This window comes from Salvelinus fontinalis, chromosome 41 (assembly GCF_029448725.1).
Source record: "Salvelinus fontinalis isolate EN_2023a chromosome 41, ASM2944872v1, whole genome shotgun sequence".
NCBI lineage: Eukaryota > Metazoa > Chordata > Actinopteri > Salmoniformes > Salmonidae > Salvelinus > Salvelinus fontinalis.
Window position 1 is genome coordinate 19,862,295 of NC_074705.1, and position 20,978 is coordinate 19,883,272.

Sequence of the window (20,978 nt, forward strand, 5' to 3'; positions counted from 1 at the left end):
ACATTCATGAATGTACATACACACAGACCTTAAGCTTCTTGTGTGTTGCAGTGGGGGGAGTGCAGAGCAAGATGTGTGTGCCCGTCATAGCTTTCCGCCACCATCAGACCATCTTCTTCGCAATGTTCAACTTATTTGAGTAAACTGAAGTATGTGTGTACTTCTAAGATATTTGTCAAATGTTGTACTTCCATCCGCAATTACATTTTTTCCACAGCATTGTCTGATATAATATCCAACTTAGTCTTCCTGAGATGGTTTGATCAAGCCAAAGAGTCAATCAGGAGCAAACAGGGTGTGGCCAGCAATCAGGAGATGGTGTGCCTTGTGGTGGAGATTGTTAACTTAATCATGCCACTTCAGTCATCACAATGGAAAAGGAATCATTGTTTTGCCTTCCTCATGATTAACAAAGAAATGGTGCACATACTTTATAACATCATTGCTAACTTTGGCCAGTCACCATGCCCCCATCAATCAATTGATTGACCTGCTGTGGAACAACACATGGACTTTTTCCTCAATTCCTTGCACCCTCTCTCCTTGCCTCCTTTGCAAAAAAAAAAAAAAAACACATTGGAGAAGAAGGCCTGAGGGGAGGGTTCTTCTCTTTCAATAAGGAGGCGAGGAGACAGGAAGCAAGGAATCGGGGGAAGACAATTTGCGATAGAGCCAATCATTTTCATGGTGTAAGTACTACAATAGGACAGAGGTAAAATGGACCTACAGGAAATAATCATTAATAACTGCAAAAGGAGAAAAGAAATGTCAGGGTTATGCAAGTAGAAAGGCACCGTGGGTCCAATTTTGGCAAATAAAAAGAGAGGTTGTTCATGATATCTTGTGAAAAATGGCCTCTTAGGCCTATCAGTGCCAAGTGGTAGATACTATTATCCCCCTGTAAAGAGAAGCCAACAGAAGTTTTGTTATGGTACTTTCTCCCTGTGTGTGTGTGTGTGTGTGTGTGTGTGTGTGTGTGTGTGTGTGTGTGTGTGTGTGTGTGTGTGTGTGTGTGTGTGTGTGTGTGTGTGTGTGTGTGTGTGTGTGTGTGTGTGTGTGTGTGTGTGTGTGTGTGTAGATCTAAAACTCATTTCTATGGAAATTATCCAAACTGCTTAAGAGAGACAAAAAGTTGGAATTGTCTGTCATTAGGCAGGGATGGTAGCTTAAGTGGGTGTAGTGTTTAAGTGGGTGTAGTGTTCAGCATCAGTCCCTGTGTTGAGCATACGAACACTCAACACAGGGACTGATGCTGTGTGTAAAAAAGAGACAGACTTTCAGCAATCAAGTTACTGTATAAACGAGTAAAGAAGTATAACAAAAATGTTTTTCCCAAAGTAACCCGCTCATGTGATGTCGAGATAACCCTAAGCAGCAGTAGCCTAGGCATGCAGTAGACACAGCGTGCTTATCAATGCATATGTATAGCTGTGCTTGTGTACAGTGTGTGTGTGGCAGCTTTGCGATAAGTTTTGAGTCCATATCATTTGTCGTGCTATCAAACACTCTTAGAAAAAAGGATTCCAAAAGGGTTCTTCGGCTGTTCCCATAAGAGAACCCTTTTGGGTTCCAGGTAGAACCCTCTGAGGAAAGGATTCTACCGAGAACCAAAAAGGGTTCTTCAATGGGTTCTCCTATGGGGACAGCCAAATAACCCTTTAAGGTTCTAGATATAACCTTTTTGTTCTAAGAGCGAAGAGTTCAAACACAATTCTACAGACTCCAGTAAACAGAGGTTCTGCTCTCCACATTCAGTGTTAGAGTCAGTCCATTGGTAAAACCCTGCATTTGCTGCCCAGCAGTACAGTTTATTTTTAAAGAGAAGAGATCAAATGTAGAAGCTTGCAGACCTTCGCTATTCTGTGTATTTCCTGAAAAAAAAGCTTTGAGGATTTGACAGCTAATTGAATGAATCCAGTTGCTGCTAATTTACTAATCTAATCAGATTAATTCCAATTTGATTCTGACATGATAAGGTTCAAAGTAGTGTGGTAATTTCATTGTGTCCATTTTTTTTTTAGAAGATATCAAATGAAAGGGTCGCTAGAGTGGGATGTCAATCAAGCTTCAGAACTAAGAAGAAACAAGAGAACAGTTAGATAATGGTGGAATAGAAAGCAAAGCAGTAAATAGCATATTGTACTACAATTCAGTGCTAGGCGAGAAAACTCTGCATTAAATAAACCAAATGTCCAGCACAATAAACACTGAGTGGATAAAGATTAGGAACATCTTCCTAATGTTGAGTTGCACCCCCTTTTGCCCACAGAACAACCTCAATTAGCCGGGGCATGGACCTCTACAAGGTGTCGAAAGCATTCAACAGGGATGCTGGCCCATGTTGACTCCAATGCTTCCCACAGTTGTGTCAAGTTGGCTGGATATCCTTTGGGTGGTGGACCATTCTTGATACACACAGGAAACTGTTGAGCGTAAAAAACCCAGCAGCATTGTCGTTCTTGATACACTCAAACCGGAGACCCTGGCACCTACTACCATACCCCATCCAAAGGCACTTAAATATTTTGTCTCGCACATTCACCCTCTGAATGAAACACATACACAATCCACGTCTCAATTGTCTCAAGGCTTAAAAATCCTTCTTTAACCTGTCTGCACCCCTTAATCTACATTGTTTAAAGTGGATTTAACAAGTGAGATAAGTAAGGGATCATAGCTTTCACCTGGTCAGTCTGTCATAGAAAAAGCAGATGTTCGTAATGTTCAGTGTATTTCTCCTATATTTAATGGTAACACAGTTTCGATTTCATAAAATACTGATAGAATAACAGTGCGTTTTCATACTACGTGGTGGTAAGGCATCACACCTTGTGGGTGTTTCTTCTGAACACCATGGAAAACACTCTGGGGTGAAGTTTCCCCTGTGTAAAGATCTAACCATTACTGGAGAGAATGCTAAACTGACGCAAGATCAGCGTCTATGGGAAACTTCACCATACTCCATGCATAACAGAACTTGTGTGGTAGCCTATCGTGAACAATGTCAAAGCTATAAGGTAAAACCTTCCCTTCCCTGATTGGTTATCGTGCCATCATGTGCCCGATCATTTTCATAATTATACCTTGCTCAACTTGTGTTGTGTTGCCAACAGCCATATCATTGTCTCCTCACACTACCTCCTATTGAAAATGACTGATTTCTGGTAGTTTGCTTAGTCAGTAGTACTTGGTAAAAACACACGGTAAATGGAAACACTCAAGGCTCAAAGAGATACCAATAAAGACTGAAATTGTGTTTGGCAGCTGTCTATTTCAATATGCAAATGAAGTGACTCCATGTGGTTCCGTGTCCATGCTACTCCATGACTTCTTTACTGCTGCATCAAAAGCCACCAAGAGCGACTACAACAACTGAGTTGAACTTTGCCTCGCCGACAGCTCAATCCCAATGTCTCGAAGGTGCACTCCCATTTACATATGAAACACATCTGTTAGTGAAGGGAATAGGTGGGAGATGGAAATACACTGTGTGTTTTCGAGTCTCTCTCAATCTCTTGCCTGCCTCAATGCCTGTTGGGAATGATTGCTGAAAAGCTCTTCCAGTGGAAACAGAAGTGTTAGATTGGATTGGACCCCAAGGACACACACACACACACACACACACACACGCACAAGGGTAAATTGGAGCGCCGAACAAAGGAAAAATAAATTACGCTGAACCCTCTTATTAACAATTAGTGCCGGAGAGGGTCTGGTTAGCTTTTGTTTGTGCAGATTGTTTGGAGAGTTGCATCCTCTGCAGCTCTGGAGCAGTTTGTCTTCCCATTGTGTTAGCATTGATCGTCATCACTGAAATAGGGAAGCCTATATTATTATCAATTCCAAACTTTCGAAGTAACCAATGTCTGGTTTTCTTTGGGATCTACTCTCTGCAGCTCTTTCTGGTTTAAACGGCCTCGATGGAAATACTGTCATTGATTAGGCCATTTTTGTAGTCGCAATGATAACAACTTTTCATATTTGACGGCCTTGAAAATAGTTTCAACCCCGAAACATCTGAAAGCAACTTACAGCTTCAAGTTTATTGTGTCCAAGTTCCCTCTTCTCCTCCACCAGGGTGTTGCTAAAGTCAGGATGCTCACTCCTTCCTCTGTGGAGCCGAGTGCATCTGCCCGTCTGTCTCAGTCAGCAGAGATGCATCATGTGGCTTTTGTAGGTCAACCTGAACAACCCTTTACATCTGAACACAGCTGGTGAGTACCCGGTTTGGCAGTTGATTAGCAGATGTGTCTGTCACGTTAGCCCTGGCCGTCTGCGACCCTGGGCAGGTAAGATAGGTCGGGGCAGGTGGGGAGCTGGCAGCCTGCTGGCTAACCAGGGGGCTGAGAGGAGGTTGCTAGAGAGTGAGAGGAGGTTGGGGGAGATTGGCCTGAGAGAGTATAAAGGGAAAATGAGGTGGAGAGGGCAGTGTCACTCACAAACACCCAAAGACTACAAGAGAGAGGATTCCTCACCACCGGGCAACTGTGTGGCAGAGAGAAGCAGATGTTAGCGTTTGTAGACGTAACACGGAAGTTCCCGGTGTTCCTCCCATACTGTGAGAGAGCGAGAGAGATGGAGGGAGACAGAGAGAGAGAGGTTTCCGCAACAGGAGGAAACAGTCTGTTTCAAACAGTACATCCCCAACAGATTTACATAGCGCTCAAGGACACTCCAATATAATGGATGTTATTCACATCACATCGAGATCTGTTCCTATTCGCTCTCACACGACCAATCGGCTGAGGATCATTAGCTTATCTTATTAAACATCTATTTGCATAACCCCCATAGAGCCATTAGGAATAGAAGGAAATCTAAATAGAAGCATGATACTAGAACATCAAAACCCAGAGGGAAAAACTGGTTGCAATGACATCATTATTATGTCTTTGGTTGCGCAATGATCACAAACTGGTTGTAAAAGGAATTTTTGTTAGACTCTTTTGCAACCAGAATAATACTTTTTTAACTGGTTGTAATCTAGTTATCGGACCAATTAACAACAAAAATGTGACCTCTTTCCCTGCCGTCTTCATGACAGCAGAATATGACATCATTATTATGTCACATGCCATTTTCTTCTCACACCGGGAATGCCTTGCACTTCCCATTTGGTTTGCCCAATACTGCACATTTGTTTGAGCTATTTCAGACATATCTATCACATGTTTACATTGCCATGAACATATTTCCTTCTAAAATAAGAAATTTAATCCAATATTTCCTGTTAATCTTGTTAAGAAAACCCATCTGGTGCTGAAGTCTGCTGTAGTGGTCTAAACTCCCACTCTGGACCACACATGCCCCCTCGGCGATGGGGGTTTGAAGGCTGTGCCCTTGTCTGTATCTAGCTCCCCATCTCTGTTTACATCTGTCCTGTAAAAAAATGAAATTAAATTAAAGGGGGATTGGAACTCTGGTCTCCTTAATAAAAATAAAAAAAGAATAGCCATCTGTTTTCTCTTTATTTGATATACAACAAATCAAATCAAATTGTATTTGTCACATACACATGGTTAGCAGATGTTAATGCAAGTGTAGCGAAATGCTTGTGCTTCTAGTTCCGACAATCCAGTAATAACCAACGAGTAATCTAATTTAACAATTCCTCAACTACTACCTTATACACACAAGTGTAAAGGGATAAAGAATATGTACATAAAGATATATGAATGAGTGATGGTACAGAACGGCATAGGCAAGATGCAGTAGATGGTATAGAGTACAGTATATACATATGAGATGAGTAATGTAGGGTATATAAACAAAGTGGCATAGTTTAAAGTGGATAGCCCCACTCCGAGGGCCCTCATGTATTGCATAAAGATGGCAAGATGCAGTAGATGATATAGAGTACAGTATATACATATACATATGAGATGAGTAATGTAGGGTATGTAAACATTATATTAAGTGGCATTGTTTAAAGTGGCCAGTGAAACATTTTTGCATACATTTCCATCAATTCCCATTATTAAAGTGGCTAGAGTTGATTCAGTATGTTGGCAGCGGCCACTAAATGTTAGTGGTGGCTGTTTAGCAGTCTGATGGCCTTGAGATAGAAGCTGTTTTTCAGTCTCGGTCCCTGCTTTGATGCACCTGTACTGACCTCGCCTTCTGGAAGATAGCGGGGTGAACAGGCAGTGGCTCGGGTGGTTGTTATCCTTGATGATCTTTATGGCCTTCCTGTGACATCGGGTGGTGTAGGTGTCCTGGAGGGCAGGTAGTTTGCCCCCGGTGATGCGTTGTGCAGACCTCACTACCCTCTGGAGAGCCTTACGGTTGTGGGCGGAGCAGTTGCCGTGCCAGGCAGTGATGCAGCCCAAGAGGATGCTCTCGATTGTGCATCTGTAGAAGTTTGTGAGTGCTTTTGGTGACAAGCCGAATTTCTTCAGCCTCCTGAGGTTGAAGAGGCGCTGCTGCGCCTTCTTCACAACGCTGTCTGTGTGGGTGGACCAATTCAGTTTGTCTGTGATGTGTACACCGAGGAACTTAAAACTTACTACCCTCTCAACTACTGTCCCGTCGATGTGGATTGGGGGGTGCTCCCTCTGCTGTTTCCTGAAGTCCACAATAATCTCCTTTGTTTTGTTGATGTTGATTGTGAGGTTATTTTCCTGACACCACACTCCGAGGGCCCTCACCTCCTCGCTCTAGACCGTCTCGTGTTGTTGGCAATCAAGCCTACCACTGTAGTGTCATCCGCAAACTTGATGATTGAGTTGGAGGCGTGCATGGCCACGCAGTCGTGGGTGAACAGGGAGTACAGGAGAGGGCTCAGAACGCACCCTTGTGGGGCCCCAGTGTTGAGAATCAGTGGTATGGAGATGTTGTTACCTAACCTCACCTGGGGGCGGCCCGTCAGGATGTCCAGTACCCAGTTGCATAGGGCGGGGTCGAGACCCAGGGTCTCGAGCTTGATGACGAGTTTGGAGGGTACTATGGTGTCAAATGGTGAGCTGTAGTCGAGGAACAGCATTCTCACATAGATATTCCTCTTGTCCAAATGGGTTAGGCCAGTGTGCAGTGTGGTTGCGATTGCGTCGTCTGTGGACCTATTGGGTCGGTAAGCAAATTGGAGTGGGTCTAGGGTGTCCGGTAGGGTGGAGGTGATATGGTCCTTGACTAGTCTCTCAAAGCACTTCATGATGACGGAAGTGAGTGCTACGGGGCGGTAGTCGTTTAGCTCAGTTACCTTAGCTTTCTTGGGAACAGGAACAATGGTGGCCCTCTTGAAGCATGTGGGAACAGCAGACTGGGATAAGGATTGATTGAATATGTCCGTAAACACACCAGCCAGCTGGTCTGCGCATGCTCTGAGGACGCGGCTGGGAATGCCGTCTGGGCCTGCAGCCTTGCGAGGGTTAACGCGTTTAAATGTTTTACTCACCTCGGCTGCAGTGAAGGAGAGCCCGCAGGTTTTGGTAGCGGGCCATGTCAGTGGAACTGTATTGTCCTCAAAGCGAGCAAAAAAGTTATTTAGTCTGTCTGGGAGCAAGACATCCTGGTCCGCGACGGGGCTGGTTTTCTTTTTGTAATCTGTGATTGACTGTAGACCCTGCCACATACCTCTTGTGTCTGAGCTGTTGAATTGCGACTCTATTTTGTCTCTGTACTGGGACTTAGCTTGTTTGATTGCCTTGCGGAGGGAATAGCTACACTGTTTGCATTCGGTCATGTTTCCGGTCACCTTGCCCTGGTTAAAAGCAGTGGTTCGCGCTTTCAGTTTCACTCAAATGCTGCCATCAATCCACGGGTTCTGGTTTGGGAATGTTTTAATCGTTGCTGTGGGTACGACGTCGCCGATGCACTTTCTAATGAACTCGCTTACCGAATCACCGTATTCGTCAATGTTGTTGTTGGACGCAATGCGGAACATATCCCAATCCACGTGATCGAAGCAGTCTTGAAGCGTGGAATCATATTGGTCGGACCAGCGTTGAACAGACCTGAGCGCTGGAGCTTGTTGTTTTAGTTTCTGTTTGTAGGCTGGAAGCAACAAAATGGAGTCGTGGTCAGCTTTTCCGAAAGGAGGGAGGGGGAGGGCCTTATATGCGTCGCGTGAAGTTAGAATAACAATGATCCAGGGTTTTACCAGCCCTGGTAGCACAATCGATATGCTGATAGAATTTGGGAGTTTTGTTTTCAGATTAGCCTTGTTAAAATCCCCAGCTACGATGAATGCAGCCTCAGGGTGTGTGGTTTCCAGTTTAAATAGAGTCAGATAAAGTTCGTTCAGGGCCATCGATGTGTCTGCTTGGGGGGGAATATATATGGCTGTGATTATAATCGAAGAGAATTCCCTTGGTAGATAATGCGGTCGACATTTGATTGTGAGGAATTCTAAGTCAGGTGAACAGGATGACTTGAGTTCCTGCATGTTGTTATGATCACACCACATCTCGTTAATTATGAGGCATACCCCCCCGCCCCTCTTCTTACCAGAAAGATGTTAGTTTCTGTCGGCGCGATGCGTGAAGAAACCAGCTGGCGCCACCGACTCCGTTAGCGTCTCTCGAGTGAGCCATGTTTCCGTGAAGCAAAGAACGTTACAGTCTCTGATGTTTCTCTGGAATGCTACCCTTGCTCGGAGTTCATCAACCTTGTTGTCAAGAGACTGGACATTGGCGAGTAGTATGCTAGGGAGTGGAGCGCGATGTGCCCGTCTCCGAGGCCTGACCAGAAGACCGCTTCGTTTGCCCCTTTTTCGGCGTCGTTGTTTCGGGTCGCTGGCTGGACCAGATCCATTGTACTGGGTGGAAGGCAAAACACAGGATCCGCTTCGGGAGAGTCATATTTCTGGTCGTAATGATAGTGAGTTGACGTTGCTCTTATATTCAGTAGTTCCTCCCGACTGTATGTAAATAAAGCTAAGATTACCTGGGGTACCAATGTAAGAAATAACACGTAAAAAAACTAAATACTGCATAGTTTCCTAGGAACGCGAAGCGAGGCGGCCATCTCTGTCGGCGCCGGAAGTGTTCTGATGAGGGACTGTGCATTGTAGTTAGAGGCACATCTCATTCTGTGACAGAATGCAACACAGCAATTTGCAAGTCATGTATAATGGCACTTCATTCTCAGAATTAGCTGACATTTCCATCGACCGTTTGTGAGCCATTGCAATGTTGACACTCAACAACTACAGGAAAATATTCCCCAAAATATAAATTATATAGCAGAATGTCCACACATCTCTCTCTCCTTTTCAATCTCACCTTCTCCCTCTCACCTTCTTCCTCTCCCTCTAAAAGTAGTTCAATATATGGGGGGTCAAAATATAAAACTGTGTTTGCATGATTCATTGGAGGGGAGAATTTTTTAAAGATGGTCATATTATGGATAATTTAGCTGTTAGATTTTTTTTTTTTTGGACTCCTGTAGGTAAACATTATATACAAAAATGTATGTCAAAACAAACACACTTATCATAAGGAATAAGGTTTTGAAGTGTTTGTCCTATATCTAGGAGATACAGTACACGAAAGCTCAGGAAATAAATACTTTGTTTTCGGCACATATATCGCCCCCTTTTTTTGTTAACAGGTTACAGTGCATTCGAAAAAGTATTTAGACCCCTTAACTTTCTCCACATTTTGTTACATTACAACCTTATTATAAAATGGATTAAATAAAAACATTTATCATCAATCTACACACAATACCCCATAATGAGAAAGCGAAAACAGGTTTTTAGACATTTTTGTAAATGTATTACAAACAAAAAACAGGTACCTTAACTTACATACGTCTTCAGACCCTTTGCTATGAGACTTGAAATTGAGCTCAGGTACATCCTGTTTCCATTAATCAAATCAAATGTATTTATATAGCCCTTCTTACATCAGCTGATATCTCAAAGTGCTGTACAGAAACCCAGCCTAAAACACCGAACAGCAAGCAATGCAGGTGTAGAAGCACGGTGGCTAGGAAAAACTCCCTAGAAAGGCCAAAACCTAGGAAGAAACCTAGAGAGGAACCAGGCTATGAGGGGTGGCCAGTCCTCTTCTGGCTGTGCCGGGTGGAGATTATAACAGAACATGGCCAAGATGTTCAAATGTTCATAAATGACCAGCATGGTTAAATAATAGTAATCACAGTAGTTGTTTAGGGGGCAGCAAGTCAGCACCTCAGTAATACATGTCAGTTGGCTTTTCATAGCCGATCATTTAGAGTATCTCTACCACTCCTGCTGTCTCTAGAGAGTTGAAAACAGCAGGTCTGAGACAGGTAGCACGTCCGGTGAACAGGTCAGGGTTCCATAGCCGCAAGCAGAACAGTTGAAAATGGAGCAGCAGCATGGCCAGGTGGGCTGGGGACAGCAAGGAGTCATCATGCCAGGTAGTCCTGAGGCATGGTCCTAGGTCTCAGGTCCTCCGATAGAGAGAAAGAAAGAAAGAAAGAGAGAGAATTAGAGAGAGCATACTTAAATTCACACAGGACACCGAATAAGGACACCGTACTCCAGATATAACAGACTGACCCTAGCCCCCCGACACATAAACTACTGCAGCTTAAAAACTGGAGGGTGAGACAGGAGGGGTCAGGAGACACTGGGGCCCCATCTGATGATACCCCCGGACAGGGCCAAACAGGAAGGATATAACCCCACCCACTTTGCCAAAGTACAGCCCCCACACCACTAGAGGGATATCTTCCACCACCAACTTACCATCCTGAGACAAGGCAGAGTATAGCCCACAAAGATCTCCTGCACGGCACAACCCAAGGGGGGGCGCCAACCCAGACAGGAAGAACACGTCAGTGACTCAACCTACTCAAGTGACGCACCCCTCCTAGGGACGGCATGAAAGAGCACCAGTAAGCTAGTGACTCAGCCCCTGTAATAGGGTTAGAGGCAGAGAATCCCAGTGGAGAGAGGGGAACCGGCCAGGCAGAGACAGCAAGGGCGGTTCGTTGCTCCAGAGCCTTTCCGTTCACCTTCACACTCCTGGGCCAGCCTACACTCAATTATGTGACCCACTGAAGAGATGAGTCTTCAGTAAAGACTTAAAAGTTGAGACAGAGTCTGCGTCTCTCACATGGGTAGGCAGGCCATTCCATAAAAATGGAGCTCTATAGGAGAAAGCCCTGCCTCCAGCTGTTTGCTTAGAAATTCTAGGGACAATTAGGAGGCCTGCGTCTTGTGACCTTAGCGTACGTGTAGGTATGTACGGCAGGACCAAATCGGAAAGATAGTTAGGAGCAAGCCCATGTAATGCTTTGTAGGGTAGCAGTTAAACCTTGAAATCAGCCCTTGCCTTAACAGGAAGCCAGTGTAGGGAGGCTAGCACTGGAGTAATATGATCACATTTTTTGATTCTAGTCAGGATCCTAGCAGCCGTATTTAGCACTAACTGAAGTTTATTTAGTGCTTTATCCGGGTAGCCGGAAAGCGTTGCAGTAGTCTAACCTAGAAGTAACAAAAGCATGGATGCATTTTTCTGCATCATTTTTGGACAGAAAGTTTCTGATTTTTGCAATGTTTCGTAGATGGAAAAAAGCTGTCCTTGAAACAGTCTTGATATATTTGTCAAAAGAGAGATCAGGGCCCAGAGTAACGCTGAGATCCTGCAGTTTTATTTGAGACGACTTTACAACCATCAAGATTAATTGTCAGATTCAATAAAAGATTTGTTTCTTTGGACCTAGAACAAGCATCTTTGTTTCGTCCGATTTTAAAAGTAGAAAGTTTGCAGCCATCCACTTCCTTATGTCTGAAACACAGGCTTCTAGCGGGGGGAATTTTGGGGGGGAATTTTCTGTCTCCTGGTAGCGCCTGCATGCTCTGGACACTACGCTGACAGACACAGCAAACCTTTTTTCCACAGTTCGCATCGATGTGCCATCCTGGATGAACTGCACTACCTGAGCCACTTGTGTGGGTTGTAGACTCCGTCTCATCCTACCACTAGAGTGAGAGCACCGCCAGCATTCAAAAGTGACCAAAACATCAGCCAGGAAGCATAGGAACCGAGAAGTGGTCTGTGGTCACCACCTGCAGAATCACTCCTGTTTTGGGGGGTGTCTTGCTAATTGCCTATAATTTCCACCTTTTGTCTATTCCATTTGCACAACAGCATGTGAAATTTATTGTCAATCAGTGTTGCTTCCTAAGTGGACAGTTTGATTTCACAGAAGTGTGATTGACTTGGAGTTACATTGTGTTTTTTAAGTGTTCCCTTTATTTTTTTGAGCAGTGTATATAGTGAAAACAATAGTGGTCCTAAAACCGAACCTTGAGGAACACCGAAATGTACAGTTGATTTGTCAGAGGACAAACCATTCACAGGCAAACTGATATATTTCCGACAGATAAGATCTAAACCAGGCCAGAACTTGTCCGTGTAGACCAATTAATCATCATTGAGATGTTTCTACATCTTAACTGGAGTCCACCTGTGGTAAATTCAATTGATTGGACATGATATGGAAAGTCACACACCAGTCTATATAAGGTCCCACAGTTGACAGTGCATGTCAGAGCAAAAACCCAGCCATGAGCTCAAAGGAATTGTCCGTACAGCTCCAAGACAGTTTTGTGTTGAGGCACAAATCTGGGGAAGGATACCAACACATTTCTACAGCATTGAAGGTCCCCAAGAACACAGCGGCGTCCATCATTCTTAACCTGTCTAGGATCAGCGTGGCGCTAGCGGCACACCCCCCCCCCCCCCACTGAAAAACCAGTGCCGCGAAATTCAAAAAAAATATTTTTTTAAAATATTTAACTTTCACACATTAAAGTCCAATACAGCTAATGAAAGACACAGATCTTATGAATCCAGTCAACATTTCCGATTTTTAAAATGTTTTACAGGGAAGACACAATGTAAAGATGTACATCTATTACCTAAAAACACATTAGCATATTCCACCATCTTTTATTTGTCCACCAACACCAGTAGCCATCACCAATTCGGCTAAACTAAGATATTTATAGCCCCTAACCAACAAAAAAACTCATTAGATGACAGTCTGATAACATATTTATGGTATGGGATAGGTTTTGTTAGAAAAAAGTGCATATTTCAGGTAGACTTCATAGTTTACAATTGCACCCACCATCACAAATGGACTAGAATAATTACAATGAGCAACGTGTTTACCTAACTACTAATCATCAAACATTTCGTAAAAATACACAGCATACACGAATCGAAAGACACAGATCCTGTGAATACAGACAATATTTCAGATTTTCTAAGTGTCTTACAGCGAAAACACAATAAATCGTTATATTAGCTTAGCACATAGCAATTAGCAGCCCAGCATTGATTCTAGCCAAAGTGAGCGATAAAAGTCAACATCGCCAAAAGATATTAATTTTTTCACTAACCTTCTCAGAATTCTTCCGATGACACTCCTGTAACATCACATTACAACATGCATATACAGTTTGATCGAAAATGTTTATATTTAGCCACCAAAATCATGGTTAGACAATGTGAAATGTAGACAAGCTGGTAAAGAAAACGTCCTTGCGCCACTTAGACAGTGATCTACTCTTATACATAAATACTCATAAACGTGACTAAAAAATATAGGGTGGACAGGGATTGATAGACAATTTAATTCTTAATACAATTGCGTTATTACATTTTTTAATTTATCCTTACTTTTCAATACAGTTTGCGCCAAGCGAAGCTACGTCAAAAAACATGGCGTCCTAAGCCACTAAAATGTTTCGACAGAAACACGATTTATCATAATAAAAATGTCCTACCTTGAGCTGTTCTTCCATCAGTATCTTGGGCAAAGGATCCTTTCTTGGGAGAAATCGTCTTTTGGTGGAAAGCTGTCCTCTTGCCATGTGGAAATGTCAACTACGTTCGGGATGAACTGAAAAGCGCGCCCAACTTTTCACATCGTTGCAAAAATAAATGTCCCAAAATCGCACTAAACGGATATAAATTGCTATAAAACGCTTTAAATTAACTACTTTGTGATGTTTGTAACTCCTATAACGAGTGAAAAGATGACCGGAGAAATATAACAGGCTAAACTAACGCTTGGAACAGGAGAGGGTCGGTGTCTTCCACGCGCGTTACGCAGCAAGAAAAGACTTGCTAGCTAAAGGTTTTTTTCATTTGTAGGGCCTGTGAACGAGCAATCGAGCCCGTTGGAATCGTCATCACGTAAAGGCATCCAGGGGAAGACGTAAGAAGTGTCCGTATAGTCATAGCAACGACAGAGCCCTTTTAAATGACTTCAGAAAAGTGGCCAACGTTTCTCAAATCTGACTCCATGTCAGGGAAATTGCTGTAGAATGGGCTCTGTTCCACTTAGAGACAAAATTTCAACTCCTATAGAAACTATAGACTGTTTTCTATCCAATAATAATAATAATATGCATATTGTACGATCAAGGATTTTGTGGGAAGCCGTTTAAAAAATTAGCCACATTAGCATAAATAGTCTAAACAGCGCCCCCATCCCCAACAGGTTAACTTCTTTGATATAGGGTGCAGCATTTTCACTTTTGGATGAATTGCGTGCCCATAGTGAACTGCCTCCTACTCTGTCCCAGATGCTAATATATGCATATTAGTATTACTATTGGTTAGAAAACACTCTGACATTTCTAAAACTGTTTGAATGATGTCTGTGAGTATAACAGAACTCATATGGCAGGCAAAAACCTGAGAAAAAATCCAAACAGGAAGTGAGAATTCTTAGGCTGGTCGATGTTAAACTCATCGCCTATTCAATTCCCTGTAATATATGGATATGTTTGCACTTCCTACGCCTTCCACTAGATGTCAACAGTCGGTAGAACGTTGAATGAAGTTTATACTGTGTTGTGGGACCGGATGGGAGGGGAATGAGTCAGTGGTCTGGCAGATTGCCAATTCCTGGTCACGCGCTTTCCTCATGATATCGCCTTGCGTTCCATAACTTCTACAGACATGAAGGAATGCCCCGGTTGGAACGTTATTTGATATAATATGATAACAACATCCTGAAGATTGATTCCCTACTTAGTTTGACCAGTTTATTCGACCTGTTATATAACTTTTTGAAGTTTTCATCCGATGTTTGCCTGCATCTGCGTGAGCATTTGGACACGTGTACTACACATGCTAGCAAAAGTAGCTACTTGGACATAAGTAATGGACATTATCGAACAAAATAACGATTTATTGTGGAACTAGGATTCCTTGGAGTGCATTCTGATGAAGATGATCAAAGGTAAGGGAATATTTATGATGTAATTTCGTATTTCTGTTGACTCCAACATGGCGGAGAAATGTTGTTAAATCTGAGCGCCGTCTCAGATTACTGCATGGTGTGTTTTTACGCAATTTTTTTTTTAAATCTGACACAGGGGTTGCATTAAGAACAAGTGTATCTTTAATTATCTGTAAAACATGTATCTTTCATCAAAGTTTATGATTGTAACGGATTTCTTCCTGGGATGAAGGAGAGGACCAAAACGCAGCGCGGCTAGTGTTCAACATGATTTAATAAAGATAATAACGTGAACACTACAAGCAACAAAACAATAAATGTAAAACCGAAAACAGTCCTATCTGGTGCAGAACACAAAGACAGGAAACAACCACCCACAAACCCCAACACAAAACAAGCCACCTAAATATGGTTCCTAATCAGAGACAATGGTATGCCAGCAGCATACCACCCTGCATACCACTGCTGGCTTGCTTCTGAAGCTAAGCAGGGTTGGTCCTGGTCAGTCCCTGGATGGGAGACCAGATGCTGCTGGAAGTGGTATTGGAGGGCCAGTAGGAGGCACTCTTTCCTCTGGTCTAATAAAAATATCCCAATGCCCCAGGGCAGTGATTGGGGATACTGCCCTGTGTGTAGGGTGCCGTCTTTCGGATGGGACGTTAAACGGGTGTCCTGACTCTCTGAGGTCATTAAAGATCCCATGGCACTTATTGTAAGAGTAGGGGTGTTAACCCCGGTGTCCTGGCTAAATTCCCAATCTGGCCCTCAAACCATCATGGTCACCAAATAATCCCCAGTTTACAATTGGCTCATTCATCCCCCTCCTCTCCCCTGTAACTATTCCCCAGGTTGTTGCTGCAAATGAGAACGTGTTCAGTCAACTTACCTGGTAAAATAACGGTAAAATAAATAAGTTAAACAATGACAAACACCTGCCACTGATTGAGATCCATATCAGGCATACATAGAAATGGACAAACTAGACACACAACATAGAATGCCCACCCAGCTCACGTCCTGACAAACACTAAAACAAGTAAAACACACAAGAACTATGGTCAGAACGTGACAATGATGAGTATTTCTGTTATTTGACGTGGCTCTCTACAATTTCTCCGGATATTTTGGAGGCATTTCTGAACATGGCGCCAATGTAAACCCAGATTTGTGGATATAAATATGCACATTATCGAACAAAACATAAATGTATTGTGTAACATGATGTCCTATGAGTGTCATCTGATATAGATCATCAAAGGTTAATGATTCATTTTATCTCTATTTCTGCTTTTTGTGACCACTATCTTTTGCTGGGAAAATTGTGTTTTTCTGTGGCTATGTACTGAGCTAACATAATCGTTTGGTGTGCTTTCGCCGAAAATCCTTTTTGAAATCAGACATGTTGGCTGGATTCACAACATGTTTAGTTTTAATCTGATGTCTTTCATGTGTGATTTCATGAAAGATTGATTTTTATAGTAATATATTTGAATTTGGCACCCTACATTTTTTCTGGCTTTTTGCCAAGTGGGACTCTACTGTCCCACATATCCCAGAGAGGTTAAATGAAAGAAATCTGGAACCACCTAGACCAGATCTCTCCTACCCTGTTCCTGGAGAGCTACCATCCTGTAGGTTTTCACTCCAACCCTAATCTAGCACACCTGATTATAATAATTAGCTGGTTGATAAACTGAATCAGGTTAGTTATAATTGAGGTAGGAGTGAAAACATACAGGAAGGTAGCTCTCCAGGAACTGGGTTGGCACCCCTGACCTAGACTCTTCCTAGAGCTAGCCGTCCAGACATACTGAGCAATTGGGGGAGAAGGGTCTTGGTCAGGGAGTTGACCAAGAACCAGATGGTCACTCTGATTAGAGTTCCAGAGTTCCTCTGTGGAGATTGGAAAACCTACCAGAAGGGCAAGCATCTCTGCAGCACTCCACCAATCAGGCCTTTATGGTAGAGTGTCCGGGCTGAAGCCATTCCTCAGTAAAAGGCACATGACAGATCTCTTGGGGTTTGCCAAAAGGCACCCAAAGACTCTCAGACCACGAGAAACAAGATTTGCTAGTATGATGAAACCAAGATTGAAATCTTTGGCCTGAATGCCAAGTATCACATCTGGAGGAAACCTTGCACCATCACTACGGTGAAGCATGGTGGCGGCCGCATCATGTTGTGGTGATGTTTTTCAGCGGCAGGGACTGGGAGACTAGTCAGGATCGAGGGAAAGATGAACGAAGCAAAGTACAGAGAGATCTTTGATGAAAACCTGCTCCAGAGCGCTCAGAACCGCAGACTGGGGCAAAGGTTCCTTTTCCAACAGGAAAACGACCCTAAGCACACAGCCAACACAACACAGTAGTCTCTGAATGTCCTTGAGTGGCCGAACCAGCGCCGGACTTGAACCCGATTGAACATCTCTGGAGAAACATGAAAATAGCTGTGCAGCGACGCTCCCCATCCAACCTGTCAGAGCTTGAGAGGATCTGCAGATAAGAATGGGAGAACTTCGCAAATACAGGTATGCCAAGCTTGTAGAACCCTACAAGCTGTGGAAATCTGACATAGGCGGATGTTGTGGATTGATAAGCATCCCATACAAGAAGATATACCCATAACATTTGTCAGTTTAAGCTAGAGATATTTTCATTATGTTACTCAATAGACTTTTAAGGATTAATGCCTAATCAAATATATTTCCATGTGTTTACAGATGTTGAATCTTAACTTGATGACTCTTAACTTCATCACTCTTTTGAATGCTGCATCAGGAAATTCAAATGAGGCTTGTGATACACTTAAAATTAGCAGTTCTCTTTCTCTCCATGAGGGGCAGTCAAGTCATTGGGATCAGGGCATGCTATCAATAATCTTCTCTCTTGCTCGATCAAACTCTAGGCCTAGGTCGTATTACTGCAACCTGAAGATGGCGCCGACAGACATGGCAGCTCTACTTCTAGATCCTAAGCAACGTTGCAGTATTTTGTTTTTTTGTGTGTTATTTCTTACATTATTAGCCCAGAATGTTTTTGGTGTTATTACATACAGCCGGAAAGAACTTTTGATATCAGAGTGATGGTAACTCACTAGCATTACAACCAGAAACACAACTTAACCCGAATTGGATCCTTTGTTCCTACCTTCCAGGGCAATTGAACTTATCCCAGAGGCTGCTCCAAGATGCCACTTGCGGAGAAGAGGTATTCGGAGTGGACTTCTAGTCCGACTCAAGAGGCATGCACACCCTCCACCGCTTCCGAGTATAATACTCGCTAATGTTCAGTACCTGGACAATAAAGAAGACGAGCTCAGGGTGAGGATCTCCTTCCAGAGAGACATCAGGGACTGTAACATATTCTGTTTCACGGAATCAGGGCTCTCTCTGGATATTCTGTCCCCATCCATACAGCCAGTTGGGTTCTCAGTACATCGCACAGAAAGGAATAAAGAACTATCCAGGAAGAAGAAAGGCAGTGGTGTGTGTTTCATGATTAACTACTCATAATGTGATTGTGATAATGTACAGGAACTCAAGTCCTTTTGTTCACCCCACCTAGAATACCTCACAAATCAGATGCCGACCGTATTACCTCCCAAGAGAATTATCTTTGGTTATAGTCACAGCCGTGTATACTCCTCCTCAAGCCAATACCATGACGGCACTCAAAGAACGACACTGGACTTTGTGCAAATTGGAACATATCACATATCTTGAGGTCGTATTTATTTTTGCTGTGGATTTTAACAGCACATTTGAGGAAAACACTACAGAAGTTCTATCAACACATTGCCTGTAGTACTCGCACATCAAAAAACTCTCGACCATTGTTAGCCCCTTCCGGGATGGCAACAAGGCCCTCCCGCACCCCCCATTCGGCAAATCAAATCAGATCTCCTCCCTTTCTATAGGGAGAAACTCAAACAGGAAGTACCAGTGCTAAGGTCTATTCAACGCTGGTCTGACCAATCGGAATCCATGCTTCAAGATTGTTTTGATCACGTGGACTGGGATTTGTTCCGGGTTGCCTCTGAGAATAACATTGATGTATACACAGACACGGTGACTGAGTTCATAAGGAAGTGTATAGGGGATGTTGTTCCCACTGTGACTTAAAAAAATAAAAAAATAAAAAGACGTTTTACTGTCTTCTAACCAATTGTGCTATTTTGTATGTTTTTTTACACATTGTTTGTAACTTATTTTGTACATAATGTTGCTACTACAGTCTCTTTTATGACCGAAAACAGCTTCTGGATATCAGAATAGTGATTATTCACCTCAGACTGGAAGAATGTTTGTTTCTTTAATGACTCTGACATGAAGGATATACTGTTGCTCCCAGACCAGGCCCAAATCCCGTCATTCGCATGAAGAAACGACGGAGATACAGGGGGCACAGATCCGGATGCCTTGTGAGAATTCGTCGGCGAGTGTGTAACCCGCCTCTACCATCCGTTCTATTGGCCAACGTGCAACCAATGGAGAATAAAATGGAGGAACTCTGTTAAAGACTATCCTACCAACGGGACATAAAAAATTGTAATAGCTTATGTTTCACCAAATTGTGGCTGAACAACGACACGGATAATATACAGTTGGCTGGGTTTTACGCTCATTGGCAGAACAGAACAGCTAAGTACGGTAAGACGAGGGGTGGTGGTGTGTGTCTATTTGTCAATAAAACCCCCATTTGGCAAATCTGACCATAATTCTATCATCCTGACTAAAGCAGGAAGTACCAGTGACTCACTCAATACGGAAGCGGGGACTAAGATTGAATCCTACTACACCGTCTTTGATGCTCATTGAATGTGGCAGGGCTTTCAAACTATTAGGGACTACAAAGGGAAACCCAGCTGCGAGCTGCCCAAGACTTTTAAACAGGTCAACATTTACAAGGCCGTGGGTTACCAGGCTGTGTACTCAGAGAATGCATAGACCAACTGGCAAGTGTCTTCACTGATATCTTCAACCTCTCCCTGACCGAGTCTGTAATATCTACATGTTTCAATCAGACCACCATACTCCCTGTGCCCAAGTAAGTGAAGGTAACCTGCCTAAATGACTAACACCCCGTGGCACTCATGTCGTATCCATGAAGTGCTTTGAAAGGCTGGTCATGCCACACATCAACACCATCATCTCAGAAAACTCTAGACCCACTCCAATTTGCATACCACACCAACAGATCCACATATGATGCAGCCACACTCCACACTGCCCTTTCCCACCTGGACAAAAAGAACACCTATGTGAGAAGCTATCACTAAGCTAAGGACCCTGGGACTAAACACCTTCCTCTGCAACTGGATCCTGGACTTCCTGATGGGGAGTGCCTCCTGACAAGTGTGTGCTTAGTCCCTCCTGTAATCCTTGTTCACCCACGACTGCGTGGCCAAGCACGACTCCAACCCCATCATTAAGTTTGCTGACGACACAATGGTTGTAGGCCTGATCACTGACAACGATGAGTTGGTCTATAGGGAGGAGGTCAGAGACCTGGAAGTGTGATGTCAGGACAACAACCTCTCCCTCAACGTGAGCTTACAAAAGAGCTGATCGTGGACTAAAGGAAAAGAAGGGCCGAACGCGCCCCCATTCACATCGACAGGGCTGTAATCGAGCGGGTCGAGAGTTTCAAGTTCCTTGGTGTCCACTTCACCAACAAACTGTTATGGTCCAAACACATTAAGACAGATATGAAGAGGGCACAACAACACCTTTTCCCCTTCAGGAGACTGAAAAGATTTGGCATGGGTCCCCAGATCCTCAAACA